The 19428-nt window shown below is 41.4% G+C and overlaps 1 protein-coding gene across 1 annotated transcript in view; it reads left to right on the top strand.

Moving 5' to 3' along the window:
- Positions 1–862: 862 nt before the first annotated feature.
- LOC124135258 (cholecystokinin receptor type A-like) overlaps positions 863–19428 on the top strand; it is a 28212-nt gene continuing 9646 nt past the window's right edge. The window contains exon 1 of the mRNA XM_046500526.2: positions 863–1070. The gene's annotated coding sequence lies outside the window, so the exon portion shown is untranslated. The remainder of the gene's footprint in view (positions 1071–19428) is intronic.

Here is a 19428-nt window from a genome sequence, read left to right as displayed (position 1 = left end):
ATGCATGTCATCGTATCCCAGTTGCGTGGATCGATGTTGATGTTATCAATAAGTGGATTATCTGGTCCAGACTCGATTATTTACAGTCCGCCGTCATATAACTGGAATATTGCTGAGTGTGGCGTTAAACAGCAAACAACACACACAACACATCATGCTGTTGTGTCAAAGAGGAAGCAACAACTCGCATTTCTTTCCATTACAATCTGCCCAAAACCACTGCTGGGGAATGAAAACAACTAGACATTTCGCCATTACGTGTACAAGAGCACCTCATTTGTTTAGCAGAACTTGAACTCAACATTTTGAATTTTACAAGTTTTAATTTTAAAAAATAACAGAAATCTTTTTTTTTAAAATAGGCCAATCTCAAGGTAAATGTCACGCCACTACACTTGGAGTTTAAAAGATATAGAGGATTTTGATGTTCGCGCTTTTATACAAAATCACAATTTGAAAAACAAAGAGGACGGCAAGTTTGAATTTAAAAAAATGTAGAAATCTTCAAAAAAAATATTAGGCCAAACTCCAGCCCAATTACAAGTCAACATACTTGGAGTTTTAAAGAAAAAGAAGGTTGAGATTTTTTTGTGTTTTAATACAAAATCACAATATGAAAAACAAAGAGGACGCCCACTGTCATGTTTGTCTTTGGGTATACGTTAACTCTTTAACGCCAAAGCAAAATACCACCGTCAGAAATAATGAAGCCACATAATACTTGTGAAAATTAATTAATATTTATAACCACAGCCTCGGCATGACCCTTTACGTCAACATCACTGAATAAGCACACGTTAGATGACGTCTCCGAGAGGCCGTTTGCACCTGTTACAATATGGCCATCGTTCGTTTGGTTACATAATGTCACGTGACCACGGCGACTTGGATCACCCGCAGCAGGCAGGCTGTCCAACGAGTCATGGTCTGGCAGCACACAGTAACGCTCCTGAAACACGCCCTCTGGTCGATATAAGGTTGGGAGCTAGGTATGTAAAACGAATGTGGCCACTCGACTTGGACCAAACGTCGCTCTGACAGTTACTGCTCGATGCGGTGATTCCGTGAAGGTGGGTTGATTTAATTTTTCAAAATGTCTGTTGTTTTAATAGTTCTAAATATTTCCATGACAAATGAGGTATACACAATTCAGCGTATGACTTGATCTGGCAGGTAAAGTCTAAGGTGTAATGAGAGAGATGAGTATCTGTCTTCATCTTCAGATTCGGACGCAGGGGACCACTGGTCTTGAACTTAAGGGCTAAAGAAATTATACCTCTCAGTTAGGCAAGGCTGTACCGACAAGTCGCCTTTCAAGTAGTGAGTGAGTTGGGTTTAGCGCCGCTTTTAACAGTATTCCAGTTATATCACGGCGTGTCAGCTTAATGTGGGAGGAAAGCCCGAAGTGATGCAGGTCTCAGACGTTTACCACTTTGGTGAAACCCACGAGCACGGGTATGGTGCTGACAAACCTAGAAACATAATCGGGGCGAACTGGGATTCGAACCCACAATCATAGGTCTCTGCACAGCGAAACGCGATGCCTTAGACGACTGGGCCACCCGTGCCCCCTGGGCGTAGGGTAGTATAGGAGTTCAATCTTGACGCTGAAGACCCTCCCTGGTGTCCTCCTTCGAGCAGTTGCTAGAATATTTCTAAAAGTGGTGTAAAACCCAACTCACCCAATCGAGGCTTTGTCTTACCAGTTTATAAATAGACAATTGTGACAATTTATTTAGGTCTATTTAATTAATTTACGAATTTTCTTCAACATACTACTATACGTGAAAACCGGTGTGCACACACCCAATAAATAATTTATAAATAAAAAAATCAACAGACACGTGAAGATCCGGGGTAGAATTAAATAGGTCTTCAGCAACCCATGCCTGCCATAAAAGGCGACTATGCTTGTCGTTAGAGGCGACTAACGGGATCGGTTGGTCAGGCTCGCTGACTTGTTGGATGCATGTCATCGTATCCCAATTCTGACAATCCGGGTAATGCAGAAGGCTGCAGTGTTGGGGAGTCTCCACATTCTTCGAAAAGTTCTGGGTTGGTTTGACTAGGCAGCGCATCCTGGGACAAGTCCCATTCGCTGTCTGGGCTGCGTGTAGAGGGGGCAAGGGCCCTGAGCTGATGATGAGTCTTACCAGCCATTTCGGTCGATTGCAGGGTTTGCAATGCATGTGTACCGCCAGTCCCGTATTATCACAATTATAGATGTTGATATCGATCAGATCGTCTTGGCCGGGTGTCGCCATGTTGTTTGAAGCAAATGCAAGTGATATGAGAGGTGGAAAGGAGGGACATAGAAGGGACATAACTCGTAATATCCACTGGTGGTGCCACGAGTATGGCGCTGACAAACCTAGAAACATAATCGGGGCGAACCGGGATTCGAACCCACAATCATAGGTTTCTGGCGTGCCCAAGGGATGCAACTCTGCAAAGCGAATCGCGGCGCCTTAGACGACTGGGCCACCCGTGCCCCCCGCCTTTCAAGTAAATATAGAAGTTGTTATCCATAAAATTATCTCTATTTTGTCATCCGTCAACTTCTATGTAATGCCTATCAAACAATTTATACCTCTCAGCTGTTTTTATCATATGTTTGATTTTCAATTGAAATTATCTTAAGTTATCGATATTATATGTAAAAAATACTGTACTGGCGCTTAGTCAGCACTAAAACAATACTTCTACGTGGTTTTATTTTAAAAACTATAATTTGATTTAAAACTGTTTAAACTTTTTTTTTCGCATAATACACAACCGCTGATCGGCATCTCAAACGTCTAATCTTTGAAAATCAATAAAAGTAGGGGTTTTTTTGCACAAATTTCAAACTTGTCAGTGGTCAAGTGGTTGCAAAGTTATTTATTTATATTTCACAAACTGTTGCAGGAATGAGTGATGGTTAAATAGACATAATTAAATTTAACAACAGTTCTTCCAATCTTCAATCACATGAAAAACAAAATTGGTATTCTTTCTTTTTGCCCCTTAGTTTCGTTGTTCTGAGTTTCCTCCCCTAGTTATGCCAGGATCCTCAGACCTTGTGATCTAATCTCCATTCTGCCCCGAGAAACCATGTTTCTATATTTAAAAATCATCGTAAACTATGTCTTAAATATCACAGTTGCAAAACCCAACAATGATGTTTATCGCTAGCAATGAAAAGAGCACTTTGAGAGCAAGTCATATTCATTATCGCCGGAATAGCTTGTTTTCATTTTAAAAGTACAAGAAATAATAGAGTTATCTTCATTAATTATTTCGTGATTCTATTTCAAGTAGCAAGGACTATGGTAAATATGTCATTGTCAGCATTCAGTGAGGACTTCACACAGTTTTCGTACAATTCGTCAAGGTACATGATACGGAAAAAAGAAGATCCGTTTTTTGCAAAGCGGCCTTTAACTATACCAATTCAGTACGAATATACAAAATAGTCAAAGACAAAGGACCCACGTTTTAAAAGAACGTTGAGACAGAGGGGCCCTCGCAATACATACACCTGGAAAAGTTTAAGAAGCCTCTCTCTTTAATTTCATATACTCCGAACCTGCATGTACCTTATGGTAAATGTCCAAGATACTGCAGACATCTTGTGGCATCATGGTACAACAACAGTGTATGTTCCTCCAGATGGCCACAATGACTGGATCATGTCACATGATGCGAGGAGTGAGTGAGTGAGTGAGTGCGTATGGTTTTAGCAATATTCCAACAATATCAGGGCGGGGGACACCAGAAATGGTCTTCACACATTGCACCATGTCGGGAATCGAATCCGAGTCTTCGGCGTGACGAGCAAACGCTTTAACCACCAGCCTACCCCACCGTCCCATAATGCTTTGTTTGTTTGTTTGTTGTTTAAATAATCGAGTCTGGAACAGATAATCCAGTAATTAACATCATTAGCATCGATCCACACAATTGGGATACGATGACATGCATCAACCAAATCAGCGAGCCTGACCACCCGATCTCGTTAGTTGCCTCCTACGACAAGCAGAGTCACCTTTTACAGCAAGCATGGGTTGCTGAAGACCCATTCTACCCCGGATCTTCACGGGTCCCCCATAATGTAAAGTAGTGATGGAATCAGTGGGAAGGGGAATCACATACCACTGACGTGGAACTGTTACCAAATATGCCATCACATGACCGGTTTCGGTTTCTGTATTAAAATATGAATAGGTCATTTTGTACCCCAAAGCATATGTGTTTCGTCAAAAAATTAATACAGGGCAGGATTTTTCAAAATAAATTTGTATATGGAATAATATGATAAGTAGAAAGACTTGAATATTTTTCCAGGTGCATATAATATACCAGTATTGTCGGATAGTATATGCGCCCTAATTGCTTAAATCGGTGCATGATATCAATCACTGGATTGTTTGGTCCAGATTCGAATATTTATAGACGGCATTTATATAGTTTGAATATTACTGAGTCCAGCGTTAAACAACAGAGAAACCAACGTTCACGTTGCACATTTGAAAGGCGTGGCATGACAAATGGCCTTAAAGACTTGTTTTCTTGTTTTTTTAATGACTGCTAACAAGTATCGCTGAAAACACGTGCGGTATTATGGCCACGTGACCAGTTGCACGTGAAAAAAACACTTTTGCCACTATAGTGCTGTTCACATGATTTTGATCGATTCACCTGCACAAAAACGGGTGTTATCTGAAGACAATACGTGGCCATTACTGTTTAAATACACAATAAGGGCCCACAATGATAACTGGTCAAAATGTTAAAATTTTAGGATTGTGAAGTTTTTAATTTGGTTCAGTATACTTGCAAACATATTTGGGGAGAGACGTTAATAATGGGTGTGGCACTGACAGACGTGAGATAATGTCTATTGACTGTGCTGCTGCTGATGTTGTTGATGTTGATGATGATGATGATGATGATGATGATGATGATGATGCTAATAATGATGATGATGATGATGATGTGATGATCTTGGTCATTATGTTGTTGCTGGTGTCATTGGTGATAATTATGATAAACAGATATGATAGGTGTATTTGCAAACACTCAGTAGCACAATTTGTAAATTTTTAAATTCAAATTTTAAATATATTTTTTTTATTTCAAGCCAACTCGCTCCTCTTGATAATACACGGGTGGGCAAGTGCAATTGTATCCCTTAGACCCAAGGGACAATTAAACATCCATTGAACCGAATCCTAAATTCGACCTCATTATGATTCGTGGTCTATCAGCACCATGGTCGTGTTCGTAGGTTTCCCCAAAGCAGTAAACTTAGGAGACTGCCGCGGATACCTGAAATATTGCTCAATGGAGCGTTAAACCGAATTGATGGGGAGAAAAATAGCATCCAACAAGGGTCGACTCCTTTTCTTAGCTTTACACTTCCACAGAACTATCAAATCATATATAACTTCAATCATATATAATGGAAAATATCCTTTAATAATGTCACAATTTGTGTTAATTCATATCATGTAATTTAAACAAAATATTCTCATACAACACATATAACAGGCAAGAATACGCCGGACAGAATCTGGTTAATTCAGATTCTTTATTACAGTATAAAGGCCAAAGGCCCATAATACATGCTTGATTTTATTAACATGTACTGCGCTTACGCTGATATAAAGGCAGATGTACAATCATATGCAAGAAAGTGTGGTACATGTTTCAAATGTTGCCAACAGTTGTTTAACATTAAGACATTATGTTTCATTGAACTATAAATATCACTCATCATTTAAGAGTGCAGTTCCGTGTTTATAAACTTTATGTAAATACTGACAAGTATTATGAATAACATAATTATCTGATGACCTAATACTTTTGCAAGAAAGTGTGGTACATGTTGTTTAACATTATAAATAGTGTGTTTGAATGAACTATAAATATCACACATCCTTTAAAAGTTAATCAGCGATAGAAATTGGTAGTCCTTGCCAAACAGCCCAATAGTTAAGGTATCATAAGGACTAGTAGAAATTTACCATTTGTATGGGTTTTGCTATATGTTATCCTAATAAGGACTAGTAGGCTAAAACTGTTAGTTTCTAACCCTGTTAATGCTGATTTCAGTATGGCTGATACGCATGGCTCTGGGTTCATAGATCTGATATAGATAGACAGACAGGGAAGTTTTATTGACACAGCCAATACAATTCACATCATCATAGGGGGGGGGGGCGGTCGGGTAGCCTAGTGGTTAAAGCCTTCGCTCGTCACGCCGAAGACCCGGGTTCGATTCCCGACATGGGTACAATGTGTGAAGCCCATTTCTGGTGTCCCCCGCCGTGATATTGCTGGAATATTACTAAAGGCGGCGTAAAACCATACTCACTCACTCACTCACTCACTCACTCACTCACTCATCATGGACACTCATTAGTCCTGACTTGAGTTCAATCACTGCGTCTGCGAGCGCTTTTGTCAGGACCCCTGTTCTTGTAGAACCAAACTAACGGTTAATCCTTTACACAGTGCGGTGGCAAAGTAAGGCTAATCCGAAGACAGAGACTACAAAGAGACCTTTTGGGACCAATATTACCCTCGGTTTCTATATAGTTAATAAGGTAGCGTGCAGCGGAGGTGATAACTGGCTTCAATTAGGTTTATTATGATTATGATGATAACAATAGAACAGGTGTGTCATGGTAAACACATGCTCATTGTCGGAATCGCACAATGGACTATGCTTTTAGCAGATTGTTTTTTTATGATTATGGTTGGTTGGTTAGTTGTTTAACGCCGCACTCAGCTATAAGACGGCAGTCTCTTACCATTCGAGTCTGGACTAGACAATCCAGTGGTTGACATCATGAGCATTGATCTATGCAACTGGGTTAGATGACATGCACCCGATCCTCATACGACACGCGTGGGTTTCTAAAGACAATGAAGAAACCAGAAAAGAATTTCTGTGCACCTATTGCAAGTAGTAAACATAATACCATCACTATTTTACCTTGCACTGTGACCGCCCGGGTGGTCTAGTGGGTAGAGCGTCTGCCGGGAGAGTGGAAGGTCTTTGGTTCGATCCCCGGCCGCGTTATTCCAATAAAGGTTAAACGATGGAATTTGTTGTTGCCCTGCCTAGTGTTCGGCATTAAGGGGGTAAAACCTGAACATGGTATTCTGTGTCTAAGTGGGATATCCATGTTTGACACGGAATACTGACTACGAACTAAGTGTGATATCCGTTTTAAACGGCGACAAAGTATCTCAGAGTATCGCACTATAACACTATCTTCGAATCACAGTGTCGGAACCACCGTTGTTGAGATACTGTCTGTTGCTCGGTTATAACAATGATCAAGAGCACCCGGATGAGCTAAATGGGCTTAAAATAAGCCGAATGATTTCACGTGATCTTGATAAAATACTATGCATCCCGCCTAGAAAGGAAAAACATTTCTGAGCGGAAGAATATATCCCTTATACCCCGCCACGAAGAAAACAGGATGCATGTGGACTTTAGAGCGGCACAATAAATCTCTGGCACCTCGCTACAAAGCAAAATGCTGCACGTTGTTATATTGAAACACGTTGGTAAGATTAATTCGTTGTGGCAGAATATGTGGGTATGGTTATTTAAGTTTGTCGTGTCTCGTTAAATATTTATACTCCTAATCAATCTCTGAAAGCGTTACTCAAAACCACAGCCACATGTGCCAAAGTGTCCAACAATGGTAGGCTTGATGGATATTGATTATTGCATTAAACGTATATATGGCAGCTATTAGCTATTCAGCGAATCGTTACCAAAATATTCCTGATAACCATTAGATCATTAGAACTACCGACATACGTCCTTGTAAAATGCGTAGGTTGTATGTAGTAACAGTACTAATATAATATGTAATAATTATCAGTTCTTCTACGTTCTTAAGTGTCAATAATGGGCAAAACGTCAGATCAGATTAGTTGATAACTAATTTCCAATAACTAACAGATGTACCGTATAACTGGGATGAAGGACAATTATATCTGAGAAAAAGATATATGACGGCGGTCGGGTCTGGACCAGAAAATCCAGTGTTTGCAACATGAGCATTGTTCCACTCAATTGGGATACGATGACATGCATCAACCAAGTCGGCGAGCCTGACCACCCGATCCCGTTAGTCGCCTCTCGCAACAAGCATAGTCGCCTTTTACTGCAATCATGGGCTGCTGGAGACCTATTCTACCCCGGATATTCACGGGTCACATTCCAAAGTAAAGTATTATATTGGCCACTCACTCATTATACACACCTTACTTTAAAAAACAAAATATAAATACAGTAATACAGAAAATCAAATTCGAATAAAGCCTCGTATTTTTTGTTTTTCTTTTGTGGGTGTAAAACAACTACGTAATTTCTGATCATTATATTTTCCGATGACAAAAGTACAACAGTTTGAAAGGTTAAAGAAAATACAGTTTTAGGTGTGGCCGAAATCGCATCAAGTTGGCGTTTCTTGAAAAGTGCCCTTTTGTTCAGTTGTGACGCAGTGACACGACAACACTATCTGATGACTAACGTGGGTTCATCATGCTGAACTTCAGATCTGAGGTTAGTCACCGATGTCGGTAAAATCAATAAGTTGTCTGACATCTATTGCTAGTGTTTCAACAATAGGCCCCAAGTTGTATTATCCAATGAATGACGGTCGTGTTCGTGGAACAATGTGTCAATAGGTTGTCGGTTGCAGCATTCCCTCACGGCATACTAGGCTGTTAGTTCCACTGTGCAGGTACTGTTAAAATAGACCATTCTCGACTAGGTTAATGTCATTTCTGACCCACAATACAAATTCCATTGGGAATGCCGTCCGAAGGAAACTAGGTGAGGTGAGGTGTACTTGTATAGCGATGTGCATGCACGTGTGTGTGTGTTTGTGTGTGTGTGTGTGTGGCTGCTTGTACTAGACCAGATTGATGCCGATTTATAGTGCTAGCTCACTGAGATACCATGGCACAGTTTAACATGAATACCCCACTCAGACACAGTATACTGACTCCGAGGATCGAACCCCGGACCTTCCGCTCTCCGGGCGGACGCTCTACCACCAGACCACGGAGGCGGTCTCCGAAGGAAGGTGAGGTGAGGTGAGGTGAAATTAGTTTAACGTCGCGTCCAAGATTATTGCACTTATATAGCGACGTGCATGCACGCGTGTGTGTGTGTGTGTGTGTAGCTGATTGTACTAGTCCGGACTGATGCCGATTTATAGTGCTAGCACACTGAGATACCATGCCGCAGTTTAACACGAATACCCCACTCAGACACAGTATACTGACTCCGAGCCGACCAGTCCTTGTTTGAGCTCCTTAATGCCGAGCGCCAGACAGGGTAAGAACAAGTACCATCTTTTAACGTCTTTTTGTATGACGCGGCCGGGGATTGAACCCCGGACCTTCCGCTCTCCGGGCGGACGCTCTACCACTAGACCACGGAGGCGGTCTCCGAAGGAAACTAACAATACGATTGTAATGATGTAGGCCTTCACTTGTAATATGGCTTAGATATTGCCAATACGGCAACAGTGTTATCGTTTTTTTATTTCATTCGTATTTAAATCGTTCTAGGTGCCCTATAGATCGGATATTGAAAATGTTGCCCAGTGTTTGATTTATGTATATATACTACTTGGCATTGGCGACCTGGACGGTCCAGTCGTCTGAAGCACCGCACTTCGTTGTTAGTTGCGTCCCTAAGGTGGCCACAAACAAATTAAGGGGACTATGCATGTCGTAAGAGGCGACTAACGGCATAAGGTGGTCAGGCTCGCTGACATGGTTGACGCATGTCATCGCTTCCCAATTTGGGAGATCGATGCTCATGATGTCAGTTCCTGGATTGTCTAGTCCAGACACTATTCTTTACAGACCGCTGTCATATAGCTTGAATATTGCTGATCCCCGGCCGCGTTATTGCAATAAAGGTTAAACAATGGAATTTGTTGTTGCCCTGCCTGGTGTTCGGCATTAAGGGGGTAAAACCTGAACTTGGTATTATGTGTCTAAGTGGGATAACCATGTTTGACACGGAATACTGACTACGATCTAAGTGTGATATCCGTTTTAAACGGCGACAAAGTATCTCAGAGTATCGCACTATAACACTATCTTCGAATCACAGTGTCGGAACCACCGTTGTTGAGATACTGTCTGATGCTCGGTTTTAACGATGATCAAGAGCACCCGGATGAGTTAAATGGATTTAAAATGAGCCGATTGGTTCACGTGATCTTGATTAAATACTATGTATCCCGCCTAGAAAGGAAAAACATTTCTGAGCGGAAGAATATATCCCTTATACCCCACCACGAAGAAAACAGGCTGCATGTGTACTTCAGAGCGGCACAATAAATCTCTAGCACCCCGCTTCAAAGCAAAACGCTGCACGTTGTTTTCAGGTATGTCACACACCGCGTTAACCTCAGCTCAGTCGAACAACTGTTTCTATCAATTTGTTTTAATTCTTTTAAAATGGCCTATTGAAACATGTTGGTAAGATTAATTCGTTGTGGCAGAATATGTGGGTAGGATTATTTATGTTTGTCGTGTCTCGTTAAATATTTATACTCTTAATCAATCTCTGAAAGCGTTACTCAAAACCACAGCCACATGTGCCAAAATGTCCAACAATGGTAGGCTTGATGGATATTGATTATTGCATTAAACGTATATATGGCAGCTATTAGCTATTCAGCGAATCGTTACCAAAATATTCCTGATAACCATTAGATCATTAGATCTACCGACATACGTCCTTGTAAAATGCATAGGTTGTATGCAGTAATAATACTAATATAATATGTAATAATTATCAGTTCTATTACGTTCTTAAGTGTCAATAATGGGCAAAACTTTTGTGCGTATCAGATTAGTTGATAACTAATTTCCAATAACTAACAGATGTACCGTAAAACTGGGATGTCGGAAATTTATATCTGAGAAAAAGATATTACAGCTTTATGATGGCGGTCGGGTCTGGACCAGAAAATCCAGTGATTGCAACATGAGCATCGATCTACTCAATTGGGATACGATGACATGCATCAACCAAGTCGGCGAGCCTGACCACCCGATCCCGTTAGTCGCCACTCGCGACAAGTATAGTCGCTTTTTACGGCAATCATGGGCTGCTGGAGACCTATTCTACCCCGGATCTTCACGGGTCACATTCCAAAGTAAGGTATTATACTGACCATTCACTCATTATACACACACTTACTTTAAAAACAAAATATAAATACAGTAATACAGATAATCAAATTCGAATAAAGCCTCGTATTTTTTGTTTTTCTTTTGTGTGTAAAACTATTACGTAATTTCTGATCATTTTATTTTCCGATGACAAAAGTACAACAGTTTGAAAGGTAAAGAAAATACAATTTGAGGTGTGGCCGAAATCGCATCAAGTTCCTTGAAAAGTGCACTTTTGTTTGGTGACGCAGTGACACAACAACACTATCTGATGACTAACGTGGGTTCATCATGCTGAACCCCAGATCTGAGGTTAGTCACCGATGTCGGTAAAATCAATAAGTTATCTGACATCTATTGCTAGTGTTTCAACAATAGGCCCCAAGTTGGATTATCCAATGAATGACGGTCGTGTTCGTGGAACAATGTGTCAATAGGTTGTCGGTTGCAGCATTCCCTCACAGCATACTAGGCTGTTAGTTCCACTGTGCAGGTACTGTTAAAATAGACCATTCTCGACTAGGTTAATGTCATTTCTAACCCACAATACAAATTCCATTGGGAATGCCGTCCGACGGAAACTAACAATACGATTGTAATGATGTAAGCCTTCACTTGCAATATGGCTTAGATATTGCCAATACGGCAATAGTGTTATCGTTTTCATTTCAATCGTATTTAAATCGTTCTGGGTGCCCTATAGGTCGGATATTGAAAATGTTGCCCAGTGTTTGATTTATGTATACATACTACTTGATACTGGCGACCTGAGCGGTCCAGTCGTCTGAAGCACCGCACTTCGTTGTTAGTTGCGTCCCTAAGGTGGCCGACCGCCTCCGTGGTCTAGTGGTAGAGCGTCCGCCCGGAGAGCGGAAGGTCCGGGGTTGGATCCCCGGCCGCGTCATACCAAAAGACGTTAAAAGATGGTAATTGTTGTTACCCTGTCTGGGGCTCGGCATTAAGGGGCTTAAACAAGGACTGGTCGGCTCGGAATCAGAATACTGTGTCTGAGTGGGGTATTCATGTTAAACTGCGGCATGGTATCTCAGTGGGCTAGCACTATAAATCGGCATCAGTCCGGACTAGTATAAGCAGCCACACAAACACACACACGTGCATGTACGTCGCTATATAGGTGCAATAATCTTGGACGCGACGTCAAACCCAATTTCACCTCACCTCACCCTAAGGTGGCCACAAACGTATTAAGGCGACTATGCATGTCGTAAGAGGCGACTAACGGGATAAGGTGGTCAGGCTCGCTGACATGGTTTGATTCATGTCATCGTTTCCCAATTGCGTAGATCGATGCTCATGATGTCAGTTAATGGATTGTCTATTCCAGACTCGATTCTTTACAGACCGCTGTCATATAGCTGGAATATTGCTGCGTGCGGCGTTAAAAAACAAACAAACACGTATAATCATGGGTTCATGAGGCGACTAACGGGATAAGCTAGTCAGGCTCACTGACTTGGTTGATGCATGTCATCGTTTCCAGATTGCGGAGATAGATGCTCATGATGTCAGTTACTGGATTGTCTGGTCCAGACACGATTATTTACAGACCGCCGTCATATTGTAGAGTGCGGCGTTAAACAACAAACGTACACTTCGGGGTTTCCTGCCACATCACGCACTCACTGTTTATGATTAACTAAAACCACGGCATGGCGTCTTCATACAGCGTCATCAACAGCAGCAGACATCGACTGGACATTTCACAAACGGCCTTCAGTTCAGGCTTTTGGAAAAGAAATCACTATATAATGTTTGTATTTGTGAGATAAATTCAATCACGATGCTTGATCTTTAGGTGTGTGCAGAGAGAATGCCACTGTGAGGTATTTAGACACGTGTTACTTTAGGCCTTCCTGCCTTTTAGTATGACTCGATGACTTCCTTTACTCACCGCTTGTTATCCCTGTGATCACTTGCAACGGAAACACACTACACATTTCCCAATTACTTGTAGGGGGCACGGGTGGCCCAGTCGTCTAAGGCGCCGCGATTCGCTGTGCAGAGTTGCGTCTCTTGGGCACGCCAGAAACCTATGATTGTGGGTTCGAATCCCGGTTCGCCCCGATTATGTTTCCAGGTTTGTCAGCACCATACCCGTGCTCGTGGAGAACTGGGAATTGTACATAACACAGGAAGGAGGGATGGCATCGATAAGACACTCCGCTTTTGTCCATTGTGCAAGTTAAGGGCAGTTGAAAATGGAATTCATTTTATTCTTGTTTGTCCAATTTATGAGGATATTAGCTGAAAATATCTCCCATATTTAGAATTTATTACTGGTAATAATCGTAAAGACATACTAGTTAAACTCGTCTGATTTAAACTGTCTTGAGAACTCAGCCAATTATGTTACAGATACTATCTGTCTTCGTTCTTCTTACCTGTAAATATTAAAATATTATTTCATGCAAAACTTGATGTGAAACTAAATTGTATATATCTGTACGTGGGCCTGAGTCCTAAATACCGAATAAACTGGTTGGTTGGTTGCTTGGGTTGGTTGGCTGGCTGGCTGGTTGGTTGGTTGGTTGGGTTGGTTGATTGATTGATTGAAACACACTACAGAAAACATTAGCCCCTTGCTACTTGTCGGAATATCGGCTACAGATTATAGAGAGTTGGGTTTTTGAGGTCAAATGCTTGCTTAGAGATAGAGATTATCCCACTTCCATCCTAACTCAGGCTGTTCGGAAATCTCTTAAAGGGGAGGCTGGAAAAGTTGTTCTCTTACTTGGAGAATCTGCCTCAGTTGAGGAAATCTTGGCTAAACTGGATAGCATATATGGTGTCGTTAGTTCAGCTGATACACTCCTTCAGGATTTTTTCACTGATTGTCAGAAGGATAGTGAGTCCGTGGCAACGTGGGCTTGTAGGCTTGAGGACACATTGATGAAAGTTAAAATGAAGTGCAGATAAACCTTCCATACAGTCAAAGATTCATTCTTTCCATTTTTACTCACAGTAAACTTCTACCTGAATTTGTTTTAAACACCCAGATTATAGTACGCTAACCAAATAATCACACAAAGGTATTCCAAAAACGGAATTCACAGTAAAAAATAACAAAATCGAACAACAAACATTTCAAATGGCCATGCTAGGTTCATAATCAAGAATGAACATACACAAACACAATCTTCACTTTGCCGACTAGAACAATGTCACATGCTGACAAAATTATCTAGCAAAGGTAATGCAAAGTCACATGCTGACATCACAATGTCAAGTAAACACAATGAAAAGTATAAAGTCACTTGCACCTCAGCGAAGTCCGTGAACAGAAAGTTATTGTCCTGGCACAAAAAGAAAAAAACAACTAAAACAACAACAACCAACTTAGGAACGCGAACGCGAACGCGATAACGCGAGTGTACACATGATGCCGGCGATGTCAATCATAATTTCCCCATGGGGTACGGGCCCTACCACTTCCAACTGAATATCTCAGCACGAGAAAAGAATTGCTCCATCCATGCGGAGACTGCAGCTGCTGTGATTACAACCACAGGGATACGATGACGTCACGGCCACACAAGCCACAGGTCTTCATTCCTACATCAGCCCCACGTTGGGCGCCATAATGTCACAGGAACAACAAAGTTCTCGTTCTGGCTGATGTTTTATTTATGATGAGTCCTGCAATTATAACAAAGTGACATGCTATATGGCTTGGTGGTCCGGCATGGTGTGTGCTGGGTTCCTAACACATGCAGTCTATATAGAGGACAGTCATGTGACCTGCCTCTACATCATTTGCAGGGACTGCATGTGCCAGGTCCCAGGATGTACCTGACAGACCACAGTTAAGGTGGCCTGTTCAAGCCAATATTAGATATGGAAACAAGTTGGTGACATAATTAACATATTAGTAAAACTTAACCTGCGACACCTTCCCCCTTCTGCAAAATGTCGTCCCCGACATTTCAAATACGATCAGCATCTGAAAATAAAAACAAACAAATTAGCACATAGATACAAAAAATGTCTGAACAACTTGAGAAAATCAGATAAAGATTTCAGTATCAGCCTGATGCTGCATGACCCAGTTTCCATCATTGAACCAGACAGGTGGTCTTCTTTCACGACTGGATCGCCGTGGAACAAATGAGCTTACATTTGGGTCAAGAGCCATATTCTGTTCCCGAGTTGTATTTCCAACATTGACCTCATTGGAAATCTGTGATGCAGTATTATCCGTCTCAGTGGAAGATGAAGTGATGGAAATATCATGGTTTCCATGACCACCCCCAACAGAGAAAACTACCATGTCCTCGCAATCACTGTCCTCCGTCGAGGAATGATCGGATTCAGGTATCTCACATTGACTTGGTTGACTTTGCCTAGGTTCCTGCTCATGTCGAACTGGAAGAGACATGTAAGGAAGCAACATATTTCTGTGCAAAGTTTTTGTGGGGCCTTTTCCATCTTCTCTTTTGACGATGTATACCGGGATGTCTCGGTTGGGCTGGTGAAGAACAACATAAGACTCACGAGACCAAAAATCTGCTAACTTATGTTTTCCCTTAAAACCTACATTTCTCACAAGAACCCTGTCACCTTCAGAAAGAACAGCTTCCCTCACTCTACGGTCATATCTCTTCTTGTGCCGACTGGCAGCCTTTCCCGATTCTGCGGAAGCAACCTTGTAAGCAAAATTCAACCTTTCCTTCAATTGTGAAACATAATCTGTACCAGAACTTTCTTGCAAATCTTCAGAACCAATACCAAGAAAAGCATCCAAAGCTAAACGTGGATGGCGCCCGAACATAAGAAAAAAAGGTGAATAGCCTGTACTATCATGCCTGGTAGCATTGTATGCATGTACGAGAGCTGGAACATACATTGTCCAATTTTCCTTCTGATTGTCCTCCAAAGTACCTAGCATTTTGAGGAGAGTCTGATTAAACCGTTCTACCATACCATTTCCCATAGGATGATATGGTGAGGTGCTAGTCTTAACTGTACCTGCAAGCCTGCACAAAGCTCTAATCACCTTAGATTCAAAGTTGCGTCCTTTGTCACTATGCAGCCGAGCTGGAAATCCATAATGAAGGAAAAAATCAAACAATGCCTTGGCTGTTGTGTTAGCAGTCTGATTTCTGGTAGGAATAGCCTGTGCAAACCTAGTAAAATGATCAGTGATAACTAGGATATTACCACAGCCCCTAGCTTCCTCTAGTGAGAGATAATCTATACAAACCAACTCCATGGGTTGACTAGTAGTCACATTAACTAATGGAGCAGCAACTTGGTTTGGAGAATTTTTTCGTCTGATGCATCTCCCACAAAAACGTACCTTTCTATCAACATCACTGGTTAAACCAGGCCAATAGAATCGTGATTGTGCTAAATCCAATGTTCTATCGCGTCCTTGGTGACCCATATCATCATGCAGTGCATCAAGAACAAGTTTTTGCCATTGCTTTGGTAAGATAAGCTGATGTCCTAAACTGTTTTGATGCCACCTCTTCCTGAAGAGGACACCATCCCTCAAAACAAACTTGGACCATTGTCCTAAGAGTCTACGAACTGTGTCAGTCTCCTTACTCAATTGACGTGACGTAGGTTTTCTCTCGTTTAAAACAAAACCTGCAACCCTAGCTATATCCGGATCCTTAGATTGTTCAAATGCCCAATCAACATGATTAAAAGGGACTTTGCTTTCCTCAACAGCTGGACTAACAGTCAAACACCTAACAGCATTCACGGTCTGACAGCAACAAACTGCTTTTACTACATCTGCCTGAATATGCTGAGAAAACTGAGGGTGACGAGATAATGCATCAGCATCCTTGTTGATTTTCCCTGCACGATAGACAATCTTGAAATCATAAGTGGATAAAGCAGCTAGCCACCTATGACCAGTTGCATCCAGCTTGGCTGTTGACAAAACATATGTAAGGGGATTGTTGTCCGTTCTTACTTCAAAACGACTTCCATACAGATACTCATGGAATTTGTCACACACAGCCCACTTTAGCGCCAAGAATTCCAACTTATGAGCAGGGTAATTTCTCTCAGGTTTCCTAAGTGCTCTACTGGCGTATGCTATCACACGTTCCCTACCATCCTGAACTTGATAAAGTATTGCCCCTAGACCTTCCATACTTGCATCTATGTTAATGATAAAAGGTAAAGTGTAGTCTGCATAGGCTAGCACTGGAGGTGATGTAAGACACTGTATCAGTGTATCAAAAGCTTTCTGCTGTTCGCTATTCCAAGTCCATTTTCCCTTCTGTTTTGGCTTTCCCTTCTGCAGATTCCCAAGAAGTAAATCAGTCAAAGGTTTCGCTATCCTGGCATAGTTCTCGACAAATCTACGGTAATAACCGGTGAAACCCAGAAACTTCTGTAGCTCTTTAATGTTCTTAGGAATTGGCCAATTTATCAGTGTTTCCACTTTCTCTGGATCTGTTTCTACACCCTGGGATGACACAATATGCCCTAGGTATTTAACCTTATTTCTGAAAAGCTCACACTTTGAAGGTTTCAACTTTAGACCATGTTCTCGCAACCTCTGAAAAACAGCCTCTACTCTCTCCAAATGTTGTTCAAACGTTTGTGAGAAAATAATGATGTCATCAATATAGATCAAGCATTCCTTAAGGTGTAAATCCCCCATACATCTTTCCATTAATCTCTGAAAAGTTGCTGGTGCATTTGTCAACCCAAATGGCATTCTATTACACTCATAGAAGCCGAGAGGACCTACAGAAAATGCTGTTTTTTCCTTATCCGGTTCTTTTAACTCTACTTGCCAGTAGCCAGAGCTCAAATCAAGCTTGGAGAACCACCGAGAACCAACAAGACAATCAAGAGTTTCATCTATCCTGGGTAAAGAATATGAATCTCTAATAGTCCTAGCATTAAGTTTTCTCATGTCAATGCATACTCTCGAAGGATGATTCCCCCTTAGCATCACTGCCAGAAAATGTTGAAATACGAGGTGGCTGCACATAATGTGTACTAGGTGAAGAAGAAAAGGAATGACTTGCCACCCGGTGAGGTGTTGAACTTGGTGGAAGCACACGGTAGCCAGATGTTTCCATAAACCTGATCATTTTCTGGAGATCCTCACGGCCAATGTGCCCCTCTTCCTCCTTCAAGCCTTCCCAGTCCTCTTTCCCACCAGTAGCCATGGCTGCCCGGGTAATCAACAAGTAGAGTAATACAACAAAGACTTTCTCAAGCATTAGAAGTGAAAATATATCCATGAAGTTCACAATTATAAATGCTGGACCAAGCTGCTGTCTGAAAACAAACAAGTCATTATTAATGACATCAATTTGAATCAGTCAATATAAAATGTGTCAGTGAGTATTATTGCAATACTTGTTAAGGGATATTGAGTGAAAATGAAGTGCAGATAAACCTTCCATACAGTCAAAGATTCATTCTTTCCATTTTTACTCACAGTAAACTTCTACCTGAATTTGTTTTAAACACCCAGATTATAGTACGCTAACCAAATAATCACACAAAGGTATTCCAAAAACGGAATTCACAGTAAAAAATAACAAAATCGAACAACAAACATTTCAAATGGCCATGCTAGGTTCATAATCAAGAATGAACATACACAAACACAATCTTCACTTTGCCGACTAGAACAATGTCACATGCTGACAAAATTATCTAGCAAAGGTAATGCAAAGTCACATGCTGACATCACAATGTCAAGTAAACACAATGAAAAGTATAAAGTCACTTGCACCTCAGCGAAGTCCGTGAACAGAAAGTTATTGTCCTGGCACAAAAAGAAAAAAACAACTAAAACAACAACAACCAACTTAGGAACGCGAACGCGAACGCGATAACGCGAGTGTACACATGATGCCGGCGATGTCAATCATAATTTCCCCATGGGGTACGGGCCCTACCACTTCCAACTGAATATCTCAGCACGAGAAAAGAATTGCTCCATCCATGCGGAGACTGCAGCTGCTGTGATTACAACCACAGGGATACGATGACGTCACGGCCACACAAGCCACAGGTCTTCATTCCTACATCAGCCCCACGTTGGGCGCCATAATGTCACAGGAACAACAAAGTTCTCGTTCTGGCTGATGTTTTATTTATGATGAGTCCTGCAATTATAACAAAGTGACATGCTATATGGCTTGGTGGTCCGGCATGGTGTGTACACTCGCGTTATCGTGTTTAATTATTGAGATGAATATCAATAATATA

The sequence above is a fragment of the Haliotis rufescens genome, unplaced genomic scaffold (genome assembly GCF_023055435.1).
Source record: "Haliotis rufescens isolate VD_foot unplaced genomic scaffold, xgHalRufe1.0.p SCAF_15, whole genome shotgun sequence".
Taxonomy (NCBI): Eukaryota; Metazoa; Mollusca; class Gastropoda; order Lepetellida; family Haliotidae; genus Haliotis; species Haliotis rufescens.
This window is presented reverse-complemented; position numbering and strand designations above follow the sequence as displayed.